The sequence below is a fragment of the Schistocerca serialis genome, chromosome 5, assembly GCF_023864345.2.
Source record: "Schistocerca serialis cubense isolate TAMUIC-IGC-003099 chromosome 5, iqSchSeri2.2, whole genome shotgun sequence".
NCBI classification, from domain to species: Eukaryota; Metazoa; Arthropoda; class Insecta; order Orthoptera; family Acrididae; genus Schistocerca; species Schistocerca serialis.
The window spans coordinates 624,520,892-624,543,731 of NC_064642.1; the positions used below are offsets into that span (position 1 = coordinate 624,520,892).

Consider the following 22,840-nt stretch of genomic DNA (forward strand, 5'->3'; position numbering starts at 1 on the left):
GTATCGGTATGAGGTAAGCTGAATTAGATGCACAACTGAACGCTAACAGGGCCAGGTCTCAGGATGCTTCTTGGCAGTTCGGCTTATGGCTAGTTGACCAGTACAAGCAAGTTCAGGTTCAAAGACTTGCAGCATCGCCAGAAATTGGGAAAATCCCTAATATAGGAATTTGGATGCCAATTACTCATGTGGTCTTTGTGCACAAGATGCTCTAAGAAATGGTGGAGCATGAGGCAATCTTAAAGATGGCTAAGTTACAGATCTTTTGATTTGACAATAATTCACATCAAATATTAATGCAAAACTGAATACTTTGTAATCCCAGAAAAATGTGGTGCATCCAGTGACACAACAGTATTTCATTATCAAAAACTACAGAGCGAATAAACATTTTCACACTGACACACTGAATTAACCACTTTTAATCACTTGATGAGATTTTAACAAATGTTACCTCAGATAATAGCTTTGCACTATAGCTGTCATACCTGAAAGCTACCTATCTGTATCTCTCTTATTTATTATGCCTTTTATTTTTGTTTCATTATGCAAACATTTGTCTGAAGATTGAATCCACCTCTATTACACAACAAATGAATACAGCATGAATACCTCATATTTTGTCCGACTTTTGTATTTATTAATGAACAGTTTACTACTTTGCACGTAATTTTATTTAAATGTTGACTGTGAGTCCTATTAAAAACTGTTAATTTAAAAGGAGGCAATCGCATGTGTTAGCAGACACCACAACTGAAATGAGAACTGAACGACGTTTCTGTCAAGAAGGCATGAACAACAATTTGTTGTCATTTAACATGAGCACACTTGCGCAAGAATACTGGCTTACTTATTTATGGACAAATCTGTATTTCTATTTACTGTGAATGTTCTGAGTATGACCAAATGTTTGTAACACTTCTTTATTTAAATGTTGTGATATATTAGTTTAGTGCAGGAAAGAGGTTGAGATGAATCAAATCATGTCTGTAACATGTAAGAAGGATGTATTTTTGGTGGCGATGGCCTTCAGCCAAAGGAAAATCAGACAGTAGTGGAATACTATGGGAGTCAAGTGGGGACTGGGACTTTTCGAAGGAAGAGCACAAGGGAGCGATCAAGGACTGTATGTAGAGTTCTTGAAGAATGCAGATCTGCCTGCAGTAATGTATGTGATTTGATCATGGGTGTGATTGAGTCTGGACACTGAACGGCCACTATCATACTTCTGAAGGGACTTCATAATTTGAGAGGTATGAGTATGCTCCAGAGTAGAATGCTTAACTTTTTCCGCTTGTAATACAGAATTGTACATAGACAGGGTAAGAGTTACTGTTCCTTGTATCGCATGTGTTAATTCGTGAATCATCATGTTGAACTCTGAATTATTTTTAGATGGTGAATAATTTGTGTACTGTGATTACAAAAGGAACATAGTTTTCGCAAACCTTTGATGACTGTTTCATATGGGGATTTTGCTATTATTCTCGTAATGCTCTCAATGTAACTTTACTGCATTTGATACTTTCTGTCTGTATTTTAACTGAAAACTGCAGCATCACTTCCCATTTATTTGAGATTTCCTTTCTTGAATAAACATTATTCAACATAATTCTCTGTCATCTACATCAATTGCAGCTATTGGAATGGAACCCTTGTTATTAAATTACTCATTCAACTTTTGTGATTCTTGAAGTTTTCCCCGCGTACTGAATATTCTACGACGTTTTGGGATTGGAGCCCGATTGTCACAATATTTCCGCTGTTAACTCCCCCAACCCCTACCCAGCTATCCCTCCCCCCTCCCAGCCTCAGCCTCCTCCTTACCACCACCCTGTTGCCTCTCCCGTAATGCACTGCTGCTACTGCTCATAGTCTGGCTTCAGCTACCAGAGACTGTGGTCATGTGTGTGTGAGTTACGTTAGTGTGACAGGATATTTGGTGACTGTCTTCAAGAGTCCATCAGCTCAAGATTTTTAGCATCTCTGTGATGCCCTACCATGGGTCAAACAAACCTGTGACAATACATGCTGCCCTTTTTTATAGGCATTCAATATCCCTTACAGCCCTGTTTGTTGTAGGTCCCACACACTCAAGCAATGTTCTAAAATGGGTTGCACGAGTGTTTCTAAAGATCCTTTGTAGCTGATAACATTTTACCAGAAGTCTATAGGGTGTCCAGCAAAGGAGCACCTAATTTAAAAATTAAATATCTTGAGAACCTAGATCCACATGAGTGCACAAAAGATATGTTTATTGTGAAAGCCATAACAATTTTAGACATAATTTAAACAGAGGTTTTGAAATAGCTCGAAAAGTTGCTAACAGATGGTGCAATATGCTATGCAGCTCTTACAAAATCAGCGAGCATATTTAAACTCGTCCTCTGCAAGCAGTCTTTGCACTTGCATCACTATTTTTTCAAAATGTCCACCACTCACAGTACCTAGGTAGCACATATGAACAATGAAATTTGCTGTCACATTCTGTAGTACCTCAACAGGAATGGATTCAAATACCACCAAGATTGCTGATTCAAGCTAGTCCAGCACGATGGGACAGTTCTAGTAGATAGTGTCTCTTAATGTGTCCCAAAAGAAGTAGTCACAAGATGGTCAGATAGGGAAAATGTGGAGGCCACTCCATCCCTGTGCCAGTAAATTTGCTATAAACCAACACAATAACCCCATTCCTGAAGTATTCATCAGAAAAGTCGAACACCTGTCTGATGCAATGTAGTCTGGCCCCATCTTGCATGAACCACTCACTGCCTGGTTCATCTTCCAACGGTAGCTGTGCAGTGACAAATTGTTCCAAAATTACAACGTAACATTCACTAGTGATCGTTCCCTCTATGAAAAAAGGGTCATAATACCTCCAATACATACTGCAGTCCAAACAGTAACTTTGGGAGAATACAGTGGCTTCGCTTCACACTAATGGGGATTTTTGTAAACCCAAAATTGCCAGTTGTATTTAGTCATGACTCCATTTAGTAGAAGTGTACAATATCTGTGAATTATATGCAGCCAACATCAAATCCTTCATCATCATTCGTTGTGAAACTCCAGTTGCAACATCAGTGCAGCTCATAAAGATATGGCCTTGTGATTTTGGATTTCAAATGATAACATACGTAGGATCTGTCCAGTGTTTTCTGTGTGCTGGAATGCTTCAAGCCAGTCTCTGCTGCAACTCTTCAGGTGGATTTACTTGGATTTTGCTGAATAATTTCAGAATAACTACACTATGACTGGAGCTAACATTCCCCACTAGATCATCAGCTGTGCTACCTGTCCCTCAGTATTTAGCAAGAGATTGCAAGGTTGTTGTTTTTTTTCTTTTCTTTTTCATTGGATCTTTTTGGTACATTAAATCATATTTGAAAATTGTACATTGTTGCCATAGTAGGACTGTGGTATTCCAGTACCAGAAAAACATGTAGTTCAATGGAATGCATTATTACAACTTTTTCCTCAGGTACGCTAACCTCCTTTCACATTTCAACAGTGGAACTGCTCACTTTGAGATGTGACACACTGTTTATAGGTACTACAAATTGTGATTATTGTGCCATCTGTTAGCAGCTTTTTTTAACTATCTTTGAACTTCTGTTTAAATTCTTACAGCTTTCACAATACCCGTACTGTTTGTTGCACTCATCTATCGATCTTAGTTTCCAAGGAACTCCTTTGCTGGACACACTGTGTCAATGAACTAACATCTGTCCTGCTTTACCTATGACTGAGCATATGTGATCATTTGTATACCTACAGACTGATGTGCTCAAGTATTTGTGGAAGATGGCTGAGTCCAGTTGTGACTCACTGATGTTTTAGTCACAGGATACACCATTTTTCTGCTTTGTGAAGTGTGCAATGTTATATTTCTGAACATTTCAAGCAAACTCCCAACCTCTGCATCACTCTCAAGTCTTATCAAGCTGTGAGTATTAGTTTACTATTAACACTGTTTGCCAGGTCATTAATACACAGCAAGGGTCGCAAAACAGTTCCCTGGGGTGTGAATGAAGTGACTCACTATCCAGGACAACATGCTGTGTTCTCTGTCGAAACAAATCATCTTTCTCATCACAAATTTCAATTAATATGATCACTAATAAGCATTTGTGTGACATCAAGTCAAATGCTTTTTGGAATTCAAAAAAACTGTACCTATCTCACAGCCCTGTGCCATGGCTTTTAGGATTTCTTGAGAGAAAAGCATGAGCTTGGTTTCCCATGACTGACATTTTTAGAATCCATGCTAGTCTGCGAGCAGGTGATCATTCTGTTCAAGATACTTCATCCTGTTTGAGAATATGTACTAAAATCCTGCATCAGATTGTATGGTAGTTTTCTGGATCACTTTGTTGCTCATCTTGTAAATAGGTATGACCTCAGCTTTCTACCATCTAATGAGTACAATTATTTGTTTGAGTGACATATCGCAAATTATTGTTAAAGAAGGGGTTAACTTGGCAGCAGATTCTGCATAGAATCTGGTAGTGATTCCAGTTAGCCCAGGCACTTTGTTCAATTTTAGTGAATATCACTGTTTCTTAACTCCAATGACACTAATATCTGTATTTCTCACCTTCCACAGTGGTGTGAGAAACTCGGGCAGTACTCCTGGATTTTCCTTTATAGAGGAACATTTGAAAATAGAGTTCAGCATTCCTGCTTTTATTTTGCTACTCTCAGTTTCAGTTCCCATGTTGTCCGTGACTCACTGGACACTAACTTCCATGCCACTACCAGCCTTTACACACAAACAGAATTTATTTGGGTTTTTGATAAATTAGTCACTGAAGGCTTCACACTATGTATGCCCTGTTGACAGCAAAATACACTGAATTTAGCATTTGTGTCTGTATACCCCTGCACTTTGTTTCACACTGATTGTGCAGTTGTTCCTGTTTCTTCACAGAGACTGTATACCCTTAGAGGCTGCTCCGATCATAAATTGTACAATTAGGTGGTCAGAAACAATCTGAAAAGCTTGTAAGGGTGTTGCATGGTATGTTGTGCTGGGAAATAACTCTTAAGAAAAAATATGTTGCACCATTTCCAAGTTCATTAGCATTGAAGTTAGCCAAACGGGCCATCGCGCAAGCAAATTCAAGTGCCCCATCACAGATGGTGTCACTAAACAAGTTCTTCGTTTGGTTTCCTAAAGCTGAGCAAGAGAGAGATAAAAAAATTGGACATGAGTTGGTGTAAGGATCAAACATGAGCCACAGGCTGAGCACGCCATCATCTACACTATGAGAACAATGGACAGTAACTGTCTCTGGCAGGCTGCTTCAATGTGCAACAGCATGATTGGCTAACTCAATTCCAATTAACTTATAAATGGTGAAACATATCAATTTTTTTTCTTAACAATTATTTCCCAGCAAAATCTGCCCTGCAACACCATTACATGCTTTTCAGACTGCTTCTGGCTACCATGTAAAGCCAATGCTTGGTCAATTATTATTCTAAATTTCAGCTACAGTTCCTCTACATGCTCCTCCCAAGAGCTAAATGAAATGTGAGAGTACATCTACATGTACATACATACTCCACAAAACACTGTTTGGTGCATGGCTGAGAGTACCATGCACTACTACTAGTCAATTCCTTTCCTGTTCCACTTGCTAATAATAGAGTGAGAGAAAAATGACTATCTATAAGCCTCATAAAATGAAGCTGATTGTGTACTTTCCATACTACCAATCTGATATACTCATTCCATTTCCTATTTCTTTGCAATGTTATGCCCAGATGTTTAATTGATGTGACTGTGTCGAGCAGCACACAACTAATGCTGTATTCAAACATTACAGGACTGTTTTTTTACTAATCTGTATTAATTCACATTTTTTTCTGTATTTGGAGCAAACTGACAATCATCATACAAATTAGAAACTGTTTCTAAATCGTCTCATATACTCCTACAGTCACTCGACAAAACCTTCCCATACATCACAGTTTCATCATCAAACGGCCATAAATTGCAGTTCACTTTGTCCATCAGATCATTTATGTACAGAGAATAAGAGCACTCTCTCCTGACAATACCTTTGTCTCTCATGAACACTCATCATGAAGAACAGTGTAATGGGGCTATTACTTAAAAAGTCACTGAGACACTCTTCCACCTGGGAATGTAATCTGTATGCTCGGACCTTTGTTGGCAGTCTGCAGTGGGGCATAAATGCTATCCATAAATCTAGAAATATGGAATCTAGCCTGTTGCTCTTCACTGATGGTTTGTAGGATATCATGTGAGGAAATGGTAAGCTGAGTTTTGCAAGAGTAATGCTTCCTAAATCTGTGTTGATTTGTTACATAAGCTTTTCTGTCTCAAGGAACTTTATTATATTCAAACTTGGCTTCTGTTCAAGTATTCTGCAGCAAAACTATTTTAAGGTTATTGGTCTTTAATTATGCAGATCCATTCTTATTTACATGACACACTTGCACTTTTTTCCAGTTACTTGGGCCTTTGCACTGGGCAAGAGATTCGCAATAAAATGCAAGCTAAGTAAGGAGCCAATGTTGCAAAGTACTCTTTGTAAAACTGAATTGGGTTTACATCTGGACTTGGTGACTTATTTGTTTTCAACTCTTTCAGTTGCAAGTTACACCTCTATGCCAGGAATGCCTATTACTATGTCCTCCATACGAGCTCTGTGCGACAGTCAAATGATGGTTTGTATGAATTTCCTAAATGTGAAATTTGACTGGTCGATGAGTGACTGGACTGAAGCTTTTGACATGCTTAGTGATTTTACATATGACCAGAATTTTCTACAGTTCTCGACAAGTTCTTCTGCTAAGGTAAGATGGTGAAAGTAGTTGTATGCTTTGCACATTGTTATAAGGATGCATGACTTTCTACTCACTTTTGCCTGTCAATGTTTGTAAATTCTTTTATGAACCAATAGCAGAACAACTTTATTTCCTCAGAATTCTCCAAATTTGATTATTAAGCCACAGAGGGTTTTTTCCATGCTTAATCCACTAACTTGGCACATAAATCTCCAGAGTGTGATTTATAATCAGTTTAAACTTTGCCTATAATTTCTCTGTGCCTGTCATACTGGAGCTGAATGATGTCCATTCATTGTAGGTGGGATGCTAACAACTGATTATATGCTTATCTGCTTTTTATGGCACAAATAGTCACCTAGCCTTCCTGAAGGCTTATTAACTTTAGTAACCACAACCACTATGATGATACATTCACTAATTCATTTCTCTTTAATTACACTGTCAATCAGGTGAGGCCTGTTCATAGCTACGAGGTCTAAAATATTTCCATTGTGTGTGGGTTGTCTAACTAGTTGGTCAAGGCAGTTTTCAGAAAAAGTATTCAAAGGTACTAAACAAGATTGTCTGTCTGCAGCATCTGCAGTGAATCCATAGGCACACTTGCTAGATCAAAGTCACCTCCAACTAATACTGAAGGACATGGATATTTCAATGCTATGGAGCACAGACTTCCTTTGAATGATCCTCCTCCAGCTATTATGATGGAAATCAGTCCAGGCAACTTCAGACTCAATTTCTACCTCGATACAGACAACTTTTTTGGTGACAACAGTGAACACTCTTCCTTCTATGGCATCTAATCTGTCTTTTTTGCATATGTCCCACACCTCGTTAAATATTTTGGAGCTTTCTACTTTGCATTTCAGTCGCCTCTTGGTTCAGAGAATAATTTGTGTGAGGAAACTTTCCTGGAGGGCAGTAAGTTCAAGAACTTCATTACAAGTAATTTGACAGTTTTCCCTTAACAAAAGCCCAGAAATCTGCAGGCATGATCATCACAGAATTGATGAAGCCTCTGACTAAGATTGACTCTGAGTATGATGATGCACCCTGTGAGCAAAGCCAGAAGTCTTCTCCATATTTGCCAGGCTCCCATAGGAACTGAAGATGGCCTCAGAACATGAGCAACAACTTACAGATTACTGTATCCGGCACCCTTGACAGCAGCAGGCAGAGCCACCTCCACATTTCGAGTGAGCCGCCGTCCTGCCCACCCCGCCCTCTCCAATGCAGGCACACTTAATGCACATTGAAATTCTTTCCAGACCTGGGCACTATTTAAATAAGTGGCTCCCTTATGGGCCCAACATTAGCACTTCCAGTAAGTAAACCCCTCCCATTGTGTGCCTGCCCAGATCGTGCTGACGGAGCGACCACCTGCACACTCAGAGCGAGTTGGTTGAGGCCAAACTACCAGTATCCATAATGACTCCCCACCTCAAGCAACGTGACCCCAGAACAACCTGCCACTCACCCTGCAGTGAGCCCAGATCCTCCACAACAAGTACACTGGAAGATGCTTCAACAGCAGAGCCTGTGGTCAAAATAAGTGACACCTGAGACATCCCAAATGATGCACGAGTTTCTCCACTGTTTGTGAAATGCGACCAGCTCCTCCTGCCTCCACAAACAGCATACACACACCATATCCATCTTGTTATTACTAACCTAACTGAACCATGAAACCAAACAGAGAATGCTAAACATGCGACTTGCTAGTAGACTGGCACTTCACCAGCAAAGGCTGATGGGGTTAAAGGGACCAAACTACAAGGTCATTGGTCCCTCAATCCCTTGCGTGTCAAGCCGGGAATAATTCCCAGAGAGGAAGTGCATGAAAGACAAACACAGTGACCCCATTTGTAACCAGTAATAGAGAAAACCAAGATACAGAAGCAAGTTGAAATGACAGAGGCATAAAAGAATGAAGGTGAGAAAGTTGCCTTGTCCATAAAGCAGCTGGAGTGTCCTGGAACACATTATGGGATGGGAGAGACACCCTCTCCATCCGACCAGTGCTTCCAAATTTTACATTACAAGAAAACTAGCAACACAGACAAGTTGATAAAGTCTTAGGAGGCAGAATAGTGGTGATGAGAAAGTAAACCAACAACAGATGTAAAAGAATAAGAAGGATTAAAAAAAGTGGAAAGGGCAGGAGGAAGGCCAGACCACCGAGAACGGGGAGCCACAGGTCCCCTGGCTTGGAGCAGGTGATGGGGCATCCTCCAAGCCCCCATATGGCCAACAAGGCTAATGTGTCGTATGTCACAGAGAGTAGTAGAAACCCTTTCACAGATAAAATGTACAACCAGATCAGCCGTTTTGATGCCATCTGCTCACCAATCCACTTTTCAAGCCTCCAACAACTGATGGCATGGAGTCGACAAAAGGTCCAGTTCCAGTATCCCCATCTCCAATGTCGGCATCCTGGTAGCCAACTTTGTCAACTGGCCAGCACATTCATTCCCTGGGATCCCAATGTGATCTGGAGTCTACAAACACACCAAACTGTCCAACTTGGTGCAGGTCACAAATGAGATCCTGGACAGTCACAATCAATATGTGTCAAGGATAGCACACCCCAGCCTCTGCAAGAAGGCTCTGCACCAGACAGGTCCAAAAGGCACCCGTTACGGGTTGGACACCATAATGATGTATCAGGTCCAGAACCTGCAATTCTGAAGGTGATGCTGAACCATATGCCAAACTCCCACAATCACTATGAGACAGGATTACAGCTTTGTAGAGCTGCAAAAGTGTAGACTGATCTATGCTCCAGCTGGTTTTAGTGAATATGTCTGACCAGCATGTCAACCAAACACTTAAGACCAATCCTAAAAAGCAATAAGACTCCACCATGTTGAGCAATTGGTCACTGATGTAGAGTTCTGGACGTGGATGGATAGTATGACAGCAACAGCACTTGTCTTGGCAGCTGGAACCAAAAGCCATGCATGAGACCCCAAGGACTGCGCCCTGTGTACAGCATCCTGCAGTTGGCATTCAGCAACATCTACAGTGCAAAAATCATCACCATACAGGAAGGGTGACACTGTAGACACTGCAGCTGCAACTAGACCATTGACAGCCACTAGAAAAATGGGCACGCTCAATACAGGGCCCTGTTGCACCCCATTCTCTTGTATACGTGGAGTACTATGGGAAGCACTAGCTTCAACCCAGAATGTATGATGTGCCAAGAGGTTCTGAACAGAAATTGGGAGGAGGTCCCAATGACTCCACTGATGTAGAGTAAAAAGGATTTGGTGATGTCATATGGTGTCATAAGCCTTTTGCAGTTCAATGAAGATAGTGAGAAGGTGTTGACATTGTACAAAAACTGACCTGTTAGCAGACTGCAGGCTGACCACACTGTCAGCAGTTGAATGATTTTGGCGAGAGACACCCTGGAACAGAGCCTGGCCCTGAGACTCAAGGTACCAGCACAGCTGTCAGCTCAACATACGTTCGAGCAGCTATCAGAGAACATCAGTGAAACTAATTGTGTTATAGCTATCCATCTCAAGGGGTGTTTGGAATCAGTACCAGGACAATCAGCCGTACTCACCTTGGTGAAAAGCGAAATGATGCTCCCCGCAGTTGACATACATGGGGGGGAAAGGCACAAGGAGCATGTGTGAGCACTAGACATCCGCAATTCCTACAGACAGACCTTGCGGCTTCACATTGCATACCTATGCCATCTTCTTGACCTTTTCAGGCAATGAGGTTCCTTCGAAGGCCAAGGTGAAGGGTCCAGGATCAATCCTGCACATGGCAGACACAATAAACACCTCAATACTCCAAATTAGCACACACATGGAACTTGCTGTGTCTCTAAAAGGAAATTGAGGTAAAAGATGATACCCCTGTACCATCTTGAGACAGTTATGGGGCGTTATAATGACAGGAACGTCACCCAGATTTCACAGGTAAGAGGCACCCACAACTGAGCAAGGGAGGCCATTTTAATCAGAATGGAGCCACTTTTCACTTTTGAAATTGTTGCTAATTCTCCAAACCTGTCCTTGAGTCATTCAATGAAGACCAGTTATTTTGCAGTCAAAAAGGAGGCCCTGTCAATCCTAGAACAAACTAAGTACTGGTAGGAGTACATCTTTCTTTGTCTCTGTGCCCTACATTCCTCCCATGGTGTAGCTAGGGTAGGAAACATTTTGGGGACCATATCTCTCCACATTGTAATAAATCTTACATTGAGATGAGACTGCTGGGGCCATGTGGCAATCAGCAGAAGGTTTAATTTACTACATCTGAGAGTCTTGAACTGCAGTGCCACACACTCCAAATGAGGGCTCTCTACATGGGTACCAATCAGCCACAGCAATGGTTATCCTTCAAGTAAACTGCTGTCAAGAGTCTCAATGTCCCAGCCATGCCACAGACAATACTCCTTGGCATTTGTGAAGAATTTTCAACTCAGGTATCAACAGTGTGATCCCTGCATGACCAGGGGCTACCACCGTGCAAATGCTTGATGCCCTCCCTAGCAACAGAGTAGTTACCATGCCAGGTTTCGAGCATAGTACCTTTGCAAGAAAGGAAGGGTGCAAAGAAAAAAGGTGCACAAGGTGGAATATATAGCATGCAGGGTGACCTTCCCCACATGTTCTGCACTTCTGTAAAATGGGGACCATATAGTCAAAAACGAAAAGGGAAGAAAACAAATGTCCAAAAACACAAACCGAACCAAACCCAAGCACAATCAGCACCAAGGCAATCCAGTGGAAAGGCAGAGGGGAAAAAAGACTAGTAGAAGAAGAGACTTGCTGCACGGAAAGGGAAGTAATGCTGCAAGGGAAGGGGTCACGTGGTAATCAAGTATGAACTCACAAAACAAATGTGAGCTGCCTGGGATGCTGGGTGGCTAATGAGCTGTGATCAATGGCCACCATCCATCCGAAACATACTACATACTGCACAAATGTACATATTACTAAAATGTGTGATTACACCCATCAAATACAAAAAAAGCATGATGAATTTAAAAAACTATGCGAGCACACAAAAACATGGACACACAATCAGTTCTGTGACAAGATTATGAACCTCATTGAATTTCCTTGAGCAAGCCTGGTTTCCTCAGCCTTCCGTTCAGGTATGACCTTAGAGCATAGACAGCACACATTGTGTTTTCTAAGATGCACCACAACCTGCAGTTGTTTGACCCTATTCCCTCAATGGCTGCCAGAACTGCTCTCTTAACATTTTGCATGATACTTCTAGACATACACACTGACTACACAATGTGATCCTTCCCATCCTTGCTGCCATTTCCCCAAGGGGTATCATTATTCACCTTACATTCAAACTGCCAACAATAAACATGAACTAGCCTTTTGCATTTGGTTCCATCCAACATGAGATAGAAGGCTTCCCAACAGGTGGTGTGTGTCTCTGTGGTTCTGTTTCCAATTCCCTGATAGATAACAACTCAAACTTATTGGTTAGGGTGATGGATGCAATACCCTAGGTTGTTCTTGGTTTCTGCTTCCCTGTACAGTGGGTATAGCCCTAACACTTACATGACACACAGAGTCAACTGCACGAGTGGTGTTAGGCTCTGTACTTCTTGTAGAGGAGACAGTATCCACAGTACACAACAGTATTTGAGGTACCTTTGCTATCTCTGATACATTTCTCTCAGTAGCCCTCCCAGGGCCCCTACTTGCAGCAGATTCCAATTGCTTCACAGCAATCTGTGAGATATTCAGCTGCTTATGAGCACCAACTAACTCATTCTCTGCTGGAGAACAGTATTTATAGTGGGACTGCATTATGGCTGATGCAATATTTTACAGAAAAACTAACTTGAAACAAGGCTTGTTGATTATATTTTAATTTCTCAACGAGTTATGGTACAGTGATTACAAGTTACCTTTACAACTGAAGTGACTAAGACACAAGAAAGTGCTCTCTGTTAGGAGAAGGGCAAAACAAGGTGGAAAAAATTACTATTTTCCTTAAGCAAATTTGAGACTCAAATTCAAAGTTGTGATCACTAACAAAGTCACATAACAAACTTGAACACAGCAGCAGCAATTTATGACATCTGCCAACAATATACAGGGTGTATCAAAAAGAATAATCCAATTCAAAAAAATCAGAACCATTGTGTTATTTGAATGTGTGTATGAACAACGTACTGTTGGAAAGATCAAACTCTCGAGTTTTACACGATTCCCGCTAGGTAGCAGCAGTGTGCACCCACTTCAGTTCTAGTAAAAATGGTGTCAGGACCACATAAAGCATTTTGTGTTCTACGTTTTGTGCAATGTGGGTCAGTAATAAGCACAGAGCATTAGACGATGTCAAGAAAAATGCCAAGAAACATGTTGTTCATGTAAAGGTGAATCACCGGGCCATCCCTGAGTGTCTGACACATAAGTTGAATGCATCTGCTGCAGTTTCACAAGGAGTCTGCAGAAATCTGTTCGCCGAGTAGCTCGACAGCTCAACATGCCCCTGATGTCCGTCTGACATGCGTTGTATCTACATTTACACATAAAACCATACAAAATTCAGCTACTGCAAGCTCTTTGTGAAGGTGACAAACAACAATGTGTGGAGTTCTGTAATTTTATTCTTGGTAAGATGGAGGATGACATTTTTCTTCCATGCTTAGTGTTGATGGTATATGTTTATTAGTTTCAGAAATGTAGACGTGCCAAATCAGATTATTCTTTTTGATACACCCTGTATATTGATGTTGAAAGTGAAAATTAAATGTAGCACAATATGTTAGTCGTCATAAGTGTCATAAGTCATATTTGTAAGAGCTATGTTTACATCACAATCACGCACTTCCTTAATGGTCAATTAGTGGAAAAATGGAGGTCTAATGCACTAATTACATAAAATAGCCACACTGTGAGTAAGGAGAAACAGTTTCCAAAAAGTTACCACTGCTGAAATATGTAGAATGACATCTGTAACTCACAAAACACCTATTTATACTATGAAATGTGTTATGCATGACACACTTAACTTCTGAAAAATCTTGAATTTATTTTATTTGCACAGATCCTTAATACAATTAGAGTGTAAGATTTTCTAAAAGAAGATACTAATGTGTAAAGCCCAAATGTAGATTACAACACTATACCATGAAAAAGCCAATGTTCAAAAATACACATGCATCAGTTCTGATACAATTATCAAGAAAATCACACTTAAATTTTACATAAGATTTAGGACATAAGTTTTCATAGTGAATTTATCTGACAAATGATTTTATTTGTACACAAAGAAAACACTACAGTCAATTTCTGTACCATTCTTCTCATTCAAAAACAGTGTTTGTGTGGTGGCGGTGGTGGCAGTGGGGAGGTGGAATGGATGGGGGGGGGGGCCTGTAGTGAGAACAATTACGGGCAGGCCGAACAGTGTCTCATTAAAAAACACCTTCAGTCACAATTTTTTGTGACAGGAATATGCATTTCATCTCATTCAAGAGAACAAATAAATCATGTATTAATAAAGAGATAGAGGGGCTGGCCAGTACTTACCTCAGCTCAGTACAACTGATAGATACACAAAACAGAACAGAAAATTTATGTATCCTAGTTTTACGTCCTACTGCTTCCCCTGGCCTGGTATTGGTTTATAGATGACATCTCTGTGGTCTGGACTCATGGTGAAGAAACACTCCTTAATTTCCTCCATAACCTCAACTCCTTTTCGAATCTTAATTTCACCTGGTCCTTCTCCAAAACCCAAGCCACCTTCCTGGATGTTGACCTTCATCTTGTTGAAGCTCACATCCACACCTCTGCCCACATCAAACCCACAAACAAACAAACAAACAAACAACAGTACCTTAACTTTGATAGCTGCCATCAATTCCACATCAAATGCTCCCTTTCCCTACAGCCTAGCTATTCGTGGCAAACGTATCTGCTCCAGTGACGAATCCCTCAACAATTACACCAATAACCTGACTAGTGCTTTTCTCTCCCGCAACTATCCTGCAGACCTTGTCCACAAACAGATCTCCCAAGCAATACATTCCTCCCCATCCAACAACAATGTTCCTACCCCCAGACCACACAGAAGCATCCCCCTTGTCACCCAATGTTATCCTGGCCTCGAATACATCAACAAATTACTCCATCAGGGATATGACTTTCTCAATTCAAGCCCTGAAATGAGATCATCCCTTGACAATATTCTCCCCACACCACCCAGAGTTGCCTTTCATCTCCCCCCCCCCCCCCCCAACTTCAGTAACATCCTCGTCAAACCCTACAATATTCCCAGACCACCTTCTCTACCCAGCGGTTCCTACCCCTGTAACTGACCCCACTGCAAAACCTGCCCCATGCATCCCCTCACAACCACCTACTCCAGCCCCGCTACTGGTAAAACATACACAATTCAAGGCAGGGCCACATGTGAAACAACACGTCATTTATCAGCTGACATGCCTGCACTGCACAGCCTTTTACATTGGTATAATGACAACTAAACTGGCTGAATGCATGAACGGGCACAGATGAACTGTCCGCCTAGGAAATGTCCAATTCCCAGTAGCAGAACATGCCCTCCAGCATAATTCTAGGGACCTAGGAACCTGCTACACCGTACATGCCATTTGACTCCTCCCACCCAACACCAGTCCCTCGGAACTGCGGAGATGGGAACTTGCACTCCAACACATCCTTTCATCTGGCCATCCCCCTGGACTGAACCTATGTTAACCAACCTCACTCTTCAGTCTTCTCCTCTTTCCCTTTCCTCTTTAGCCATTCACGCATCTTTTCATCCTACATAGTTGTGTTTATCTTTATACTACATACCTCTTTACTTCTGTATGCATCCTCTTGGGTTTGAAGCTGGCACAGTACTTACAGTAGAATATCTTTGGCTTCCCTCTGACACCCATGCCTCCATCTTTGCTACCCTCCCTGTTTACCTTTCCCCTGTTGCTTCATAACCTGGGTTGTGAGTAACTGAATCCACTTTCCCTTCTTCCCCTTTTTTCCCCTCTCTCCTCCGTGACGAAGGAACAAAGTTCCGAAAGCTAGGATACGTAAATTTTCTGTTAAATTTTCTGTTCTGTTTTGTGTATCTATCGGCTGTACTGAGCTGAGGTAAGTACTGGCCAGCCCCTCTATATCTTTGTCAGTATTTGTTTCACATCTTTATATGAGATTTTCCATTTATCATTTAAATCATGTATTAAGATGAATTACACCTGAAGATGAACCCACAGGGTCCGAAATGCATCATGTACTGAATAAAACACGAAAAATTTTGACTGAAGGTTTTTTTTTTAATTCATATCTTGAGCGTATTGAGTACAGTCACACTTGAAGCTGCAAAATATTATGTTTTTTTAAGGCAGTCAGAGAAGAGAAGTTGTATCAAAAATTAAAAATTATGGAACAAGGAACAGAAATAATATACACGTATAGAATACCAGACTAAGTTAAGTCCCAAAATAATTTTAAATATATGGGCATAAAGCTGTATAATAAATAAATTACCTCTGGCAGTGAGGGACCTACCATATAATTTCTCTGACAAGTATGTACAGAATGTACTAAACAACAGCTGTGTTTAGGAAAGAGAATAATTCTATAATAATGTGGTATCCTAAAATAAAAATTTATTTTTTATGTAAAATATAAATGTAGACTACTTTTAATGCAAAATTTTTAACTGTATACATGTCAAAACCCATGACAGATGAATGAATAAATACGAAAATCAGTAAAAATCACACACACACACACACACACACACACACACACACACACACACACACACACACACACCAAATTAGGCCAATGCTTTCCTGACTATAAAAGACATTTCAGTGAGCAATGCATTAACAATTGCTAAAACTTTCATTAATATTTTAAACTGGCAGTCTTTTGAATGATTAGATGCAATCATCCTAATTTATACTTCTCATAACTAGATACTTGATATACCCAATGTCCTTGATAATGTGTTTTACATATTCTAATACTCCTTTTCCCTACAGACATTCCCTTCTACTACTACTATTTCCAGTCCTCAATATTCCTTGGATTTTCTCATTTTGACAATATCGAAGGAGTAATCCGTTTTACTTGCTGAAAATGTTCAACATCGTAATCACACAAATATTTGTTTATTTAAGACAGACAGGTTACTGCCTGCGCAACATAAATAATATGCACTACACAGCTTTGCTGTGGTTGGTCACACACTCTTTGATATATATCTATGCACTTTTCTATGTTGCTGTACAACACCTATGTATGCAGAGCGCTACATAGCAGAGTATGACTTGCACCTATCTGTAGCGAGCTGTCTGATGTAAAACTCTGTCCAACTAAAGGACAGTTCTATACATGTCACACTTGAACTCTGATTCTTTCTAGTCTCACCATGCTCACTATGTAATATTTGCATTCATCACTATTATACACCACTGTCCATGAATAATTATACCTCAAGGCTTTAATAATCTACATGGGAAGATTAGGACATACTTTGTATGTCAGATTGTGTCTATTGAACCTGCACATTATAATTTCTACTTTGTCATGTCCAGGGTACGTGTTTCCAATTCCTCTCCCCCTCTCCCTCAACCTTCCCCATAGCACAATGGACCTAAGCACTTGTGCACCTGTTGCATTTGCAGCTTGCATGCACAACAACAACAAAGTTAACTATTGCAGAGTAAATATCTTAATTTTCCTGTCATGCATGCAGTAATAATAACGGTATAGAGGGTTCTGAGAATTAAAATTGTGTTTCAGATGTAAATTAAGTGCAGTTTTGTAATTGTTACTATTCTTCAAGGCCACTCACTGAAGTAGTTAATTTTAAATGTGAATTTATGGTCTCTTAGATGGTAACAATGTACCCGCAGTTTTCTCACATGATATCCTGAAGGCTATGCATCAAGGCATTTAAGGTAGTTAAAGTATTTCGTAACTTGCAACAAGCATTTGACTTGGCACACACTAACATTTTTAAATCACAATAAAATTTTATGGAGAATGAAACAAAATTTGTGGTTTGATTGGGCATTTCTGAACATGGAGGATGCAGCTTGTTATTTTGGATGGAGACTAATAACAGCTTTATAAGTGAAATAAGTGTTTGTAGTTTCATGTAAGTTGCATTAAGAAGTATCTTCCTTTATTTGTTGATGGTGACTAGTTTCGGACACTTATCTGCATTTTAAAACCATTTTTACCATAAATGTGACAATACAGGCGTAAGCTTGTGTACAAAAACTGCACCTGCAGTGACAGTCAAAGCGCCACTAATGCCAACTCAACAATAGTAAATAGACCACACAGGATAGACACTGAAGAGATCTCCAACATTTTGAAAGTTCATAAATCGTTGTATAGATTTATAAGTAACTACATGCATACCCCTGGGAAGACTGCTGTAACCCTTTCTTTTTAAGCTGTCCATTACTTATCACTAACACTGCAACACACAAGGGCAGCATGCAACAAATTTCAAATTGGCATGAAGAGTACATATGGTTGGAAATGCAAATGGTTAGCATCTCAGCACACCCACAGAAAGAAAGTACTACTGATGCCACCTACGGTCTGTATGTATGCAAAGATTTTGCAATGTGTTTCTCATTCAGGAATTACATTTGAATGTTGGTTGTCTGTGAAAACTTATCATATAAGAAGCATCATATAAGAAAGAGAAATATCTGCCAGCAACTGTCAAAATTTGATAGTGGCAGGATCGAGGACTATTTAGACTGCAGTTTATCACTGCTTATTTTGGTCAGGAACAGTTGTCAAGCAAATATGGAATCCATGAGTTGAAGAGGGCTACACTCAATGCCGTGCAGAATCTCTATGATTCCACCGACTAGCACGTCAGATGAGAGACATGTTGTTTGCCACATCATTCAGGATTCTAAACCCTCATCACATACCTTGAGTCAAGAAGTGGATTTGTTTACAGTGAGACAAGTATCCGCACAAACCATGCAACAATGTCTGGAACAGTGTGGACCATCAACACAGCAAACAGTGTTGTTGCTTTTCTTGACATGGCAGCAAAGAAACGCACTCCCACAGAGTCGTACCCAATGACCACACCGGACACAGGAGTCTCACATCTGCATACAGCGTCACAATGGACATATCCACGTATGGAGTTGACATATTACATTCATCACCACCATACTAGCCACACACATAGAATGATAGTATGGAGTGCCATTACATACACAACACAATCACATCTTTTTCGCATACATATTGTGTCCCAGTTCCATTAGGATTGCGTGTGTGAAATTCCAAGCTGCAATGCTACCTCTTGGTGGGTTGTGTTGCCATGATCCTTGCAGATTCAATAACACTCATGTGGAAGATCAAAGCACATCACTGCAGCAAGCATACTGGTCGTGAATGTAATAGTTTGTATCTTGACACTTGTCAGAAAATGGCACTGGAACACTGAGGTGACATCAGGTTTCATGTTTGTGAGTGGAAATTCATCAAACTTAACTCAAATACTGAGAGGCGGGTTCCTGCTCACCCTCCATAACACAACAACAGCCCGGAGAATGAAGATTGTGTGCAAAATTTTGGCCAACAAACAGAACAAAGGTCTCAAACATTCACTGTATTCATTGCATTTGACCTCTGCCGACTTCTGCTTGTTCCCCCAAATGAAGATGGCAATGAAAGGACATCATTATGATGCAATTAAGGACATCCAAGAAAATTTTACTGCAGTACTAAATGCAATTCCCAAATAGGAACTACAGTGACTGTTTCAAAACACCTTTAAATAAATTATTTTTACTGTGTATCTGTTCAAGGGGAGACTATATTGCAAAAATATAGTGGTTTTGTGAACATAATCCATGACACATTTTTCTTAGCCACAGTCCTAATGGAACCAGGACTGCTAATTTGAATAGCAACCATTACCTTTTCGATGTATTAAGGTAGGCGGCTGTGACCTTTCTTTGAGGTCTCCATGACCATTTTCTTTGAACACAGTAGCATAAGATTGCAGATTTCCAAATGCTGTCCTGACATACTTTGACACTGACGATGTTCAATTGTTTCCCTACCCTGCACGTTCTTCATAGCTCTAACCTAATGAAAAAAAGACAAGAAAAAAAAACTAGTTACGACTTGCCAACAGACTGTCACACTCCTGTTCGCAAGCCACCACAACTTATGAACTCTGGTGGCATTGAGCTGAAGCAGTAACTGGTATCCACACTCAGTTCAACTTGATGCTCAGCTGCGTTAGACTCACTGTTGCCACCCAAGTGGCTGCTCCTTGTGCTAAATTTGGCACTCTGCATACTCACAAATTACCTACAAATCTAATCATGTATTCTTTCTACTATGCTATAAATGCACAATAAGTAAAATTTCATATATGCTATCCTTCCCACTGCCCTGAGTACTTATGTGGAGATTATCTGATTTGCAGATTATTGTTGCATCTAAAAAAAGAAAGAAAAAAAAACAGACAATATGTGCCTTTTCCACTGTTTAAACTGTCGTGTGACAACAGAGTACCATTTCCATTATTATTGGCCAACCTGCTCTGTGTAAATCGAAAACAAACTGAGTTTCCTGATGTTATTTCATGAGTAAGTGTCATCGAAGCAAGTTACAAGAAATTTTAAAAAAGATTATCGATAAACAAAAGAAACATGTTAATATAACAACAAAAATTAGAATTAAATGAAAGACTTGAATAGACAGAGACTGCTGCAAAACTAAATGCTGGTTATAGTACTGGAAGTCAGACTGTTCAGGGCATTAAAAACGATAGGCAGAAAATACTGGATTTTATAAGGAAAAGTGATTGTAGTTCTGGATCATCTTTATGAAAAAGCAGGAAGAGATCTACATTTGATGAATTAGAAGCTGCTCTTTTGCAGTTGTTAGCCAAAATCGAGCAGAAGGTGTCCCTGTTTCAGGTGCAATGTGTGCCAAAAAAGCTAAATTTTTTCATGAAGCTCTAGGATTAGAGGGATAATTTAATGCCCCATCTGGATGGATAATTGGGTTCAAACAACTGCTTGGGATTCATGAACTTACTGTGCAAGGAGAGTGGCTTAGTTCAAATGTTTTGGCAGGCAATTTCTTCTGGGAAGAGTTCCGAGAAATTTGTAGAAGAGACTTTCACTCCAGACCAAATTGATAATGCAGACAAAAGTGGTATGTATTGGAAATGTCTGCTAATCAGAACCTTTGCTTTTAACAGTGATGCTCATTCTCCTCAATGTAAGTTGTTAAAGAATGCATTACAATTTTGAGCATCGCTAATACTTCTGGAAACTGCAAAGTGAAACTACTAGTGACGGGGGAAAAAGAAGAAGAAGAAGAAGAAGAAGAAGAAGAAGAAGAAGAAGAAGAAAAAGAGCATTCAAAGATATCACAACTAAGGATATCCCTGTGCATATTACATAAAAAAACAAGCACGGATTGATAGTGAAATTTTCAAAAACTGATTCCATACATATTTTGTACAAGTTCAGTGATTTCTAGAAGAGAAAGGGTTGCCACACAACTTTGGTCTATTGCTTCACAAACTGATGAGAGGATTCTTGTATCTGATGGTGGTCTCATTGTAACTAAGTTTTTACCTCCCAATGTAACTGCTGTTATACAGCCAATGGACCAAGATATAATTGCGTCACTACAACAGCAGTACCATGCTAGTTCATGAGAATGATTTGATGGTGTTTTCGGAAAAGTTAACAATTCCAGATACCATACAGGGCATTTCTGATGCCTGGTAGGTCAAGAAACATACAGGACTTCGATCATGGAGAAAAATTCTTCCAGATATAAAAGAAAGAGCATTTCAAGGTTTTAGTGATGGACAAATTATGAGTGCACAAACAATAAATTTGGCAACAGGTTTAAATGGTTTTGAAGATGTCAATGAAGAAAACTTAAATGGGTGGCTGATGATCCAACACATGTGAACCTGGCTTCCAGTGCATGAATGACACCGATATTGTGACTGCCACTTCACAACAAAACACAGAAGGGGACAGTGAATGTGAAAGTAGCAAAGAAGACAGTGACCTTGTCAGTAATTTTTGATACAATTCTAGATTACAGGGGCCAGAGTGGGATTCAGTCAACTTCTCTCAGAAGCAAACCAACATCACACACTATTTTAAGAAATAAACGGGCTTACAGTTCCTATGAACAGAACATGGATAAACTTTCAGACAAAGAATACACGTTTGAAAATATCTCGATTATTCAGTTTTTTTGGTTTTCATGCATCTTCTCCCACACATATCCCAAACAATCAGAAATATACTGTATATTGGACAGGCACAGTAAGCAAAATTTCATATCTGCTGTCCTATCTGGGGTTTTTATTTTAATGACCAGCACTGTAAATTAACGACTTGACAGATAATATCAATAGAAACCACACATGGCTGCAGATGATGCAGTTATCTATAATCAAGCACTACCTGAAAAAAGCTGCACAAACACCGCCTTAAATATTCAGAAACCTAAAATTGTGAACTTCAGAAAACACAAAAACATAGAATCCTTTGACAATATCAGTGAGTCAGTTCATACAAATATTTGGACAACACAGTTTGTGGGGACATGAAATGTAATGATCACAGAGAATCAGTCATAGATCAACCAAGTGACAGACTTTGGATTATAAGTAGGATACTGGGAACATGCAGTCAGTCTACAAAGGAAACTGCTCACAATACCCATGTATAATGCATCTTAGAATTTTTCTGGTGTATGTAGGAACCATACTAAATAAGACTAGCACAGGATAAAAAAAAGGACAGTGTGAATTGGTACAGGTTTCTCTGTTATGACAGATTGTCACAGAAAGTCTGAAAAACATAGCCTGACAAAAACCTGAAGACAGACATCAACTAATCTGCAAAAGCCACTTAGCATACGTTCCATTCTACACATGTGAATCGAATGGAAAAAACAATATATGGTATAATGTGAAGTATCCTCCTCCACACATTTCACAGTGGTTT

General features: G+C 39.9%; 1 protein-coding gene across 3 annotated transcripts in view; it reads right to left on the reverse strand.

The window, feature by feature from the left end:
- LOC126482372 (RUN and FYVE domain-containing protein 2) overlaps nt 1–22,840 on the reverse strand; it is a 149,915-nt gene that overhangs the window by 104,831 nt on the left and 22,244 nt on the right. The window lies entirely within an intron of this gene.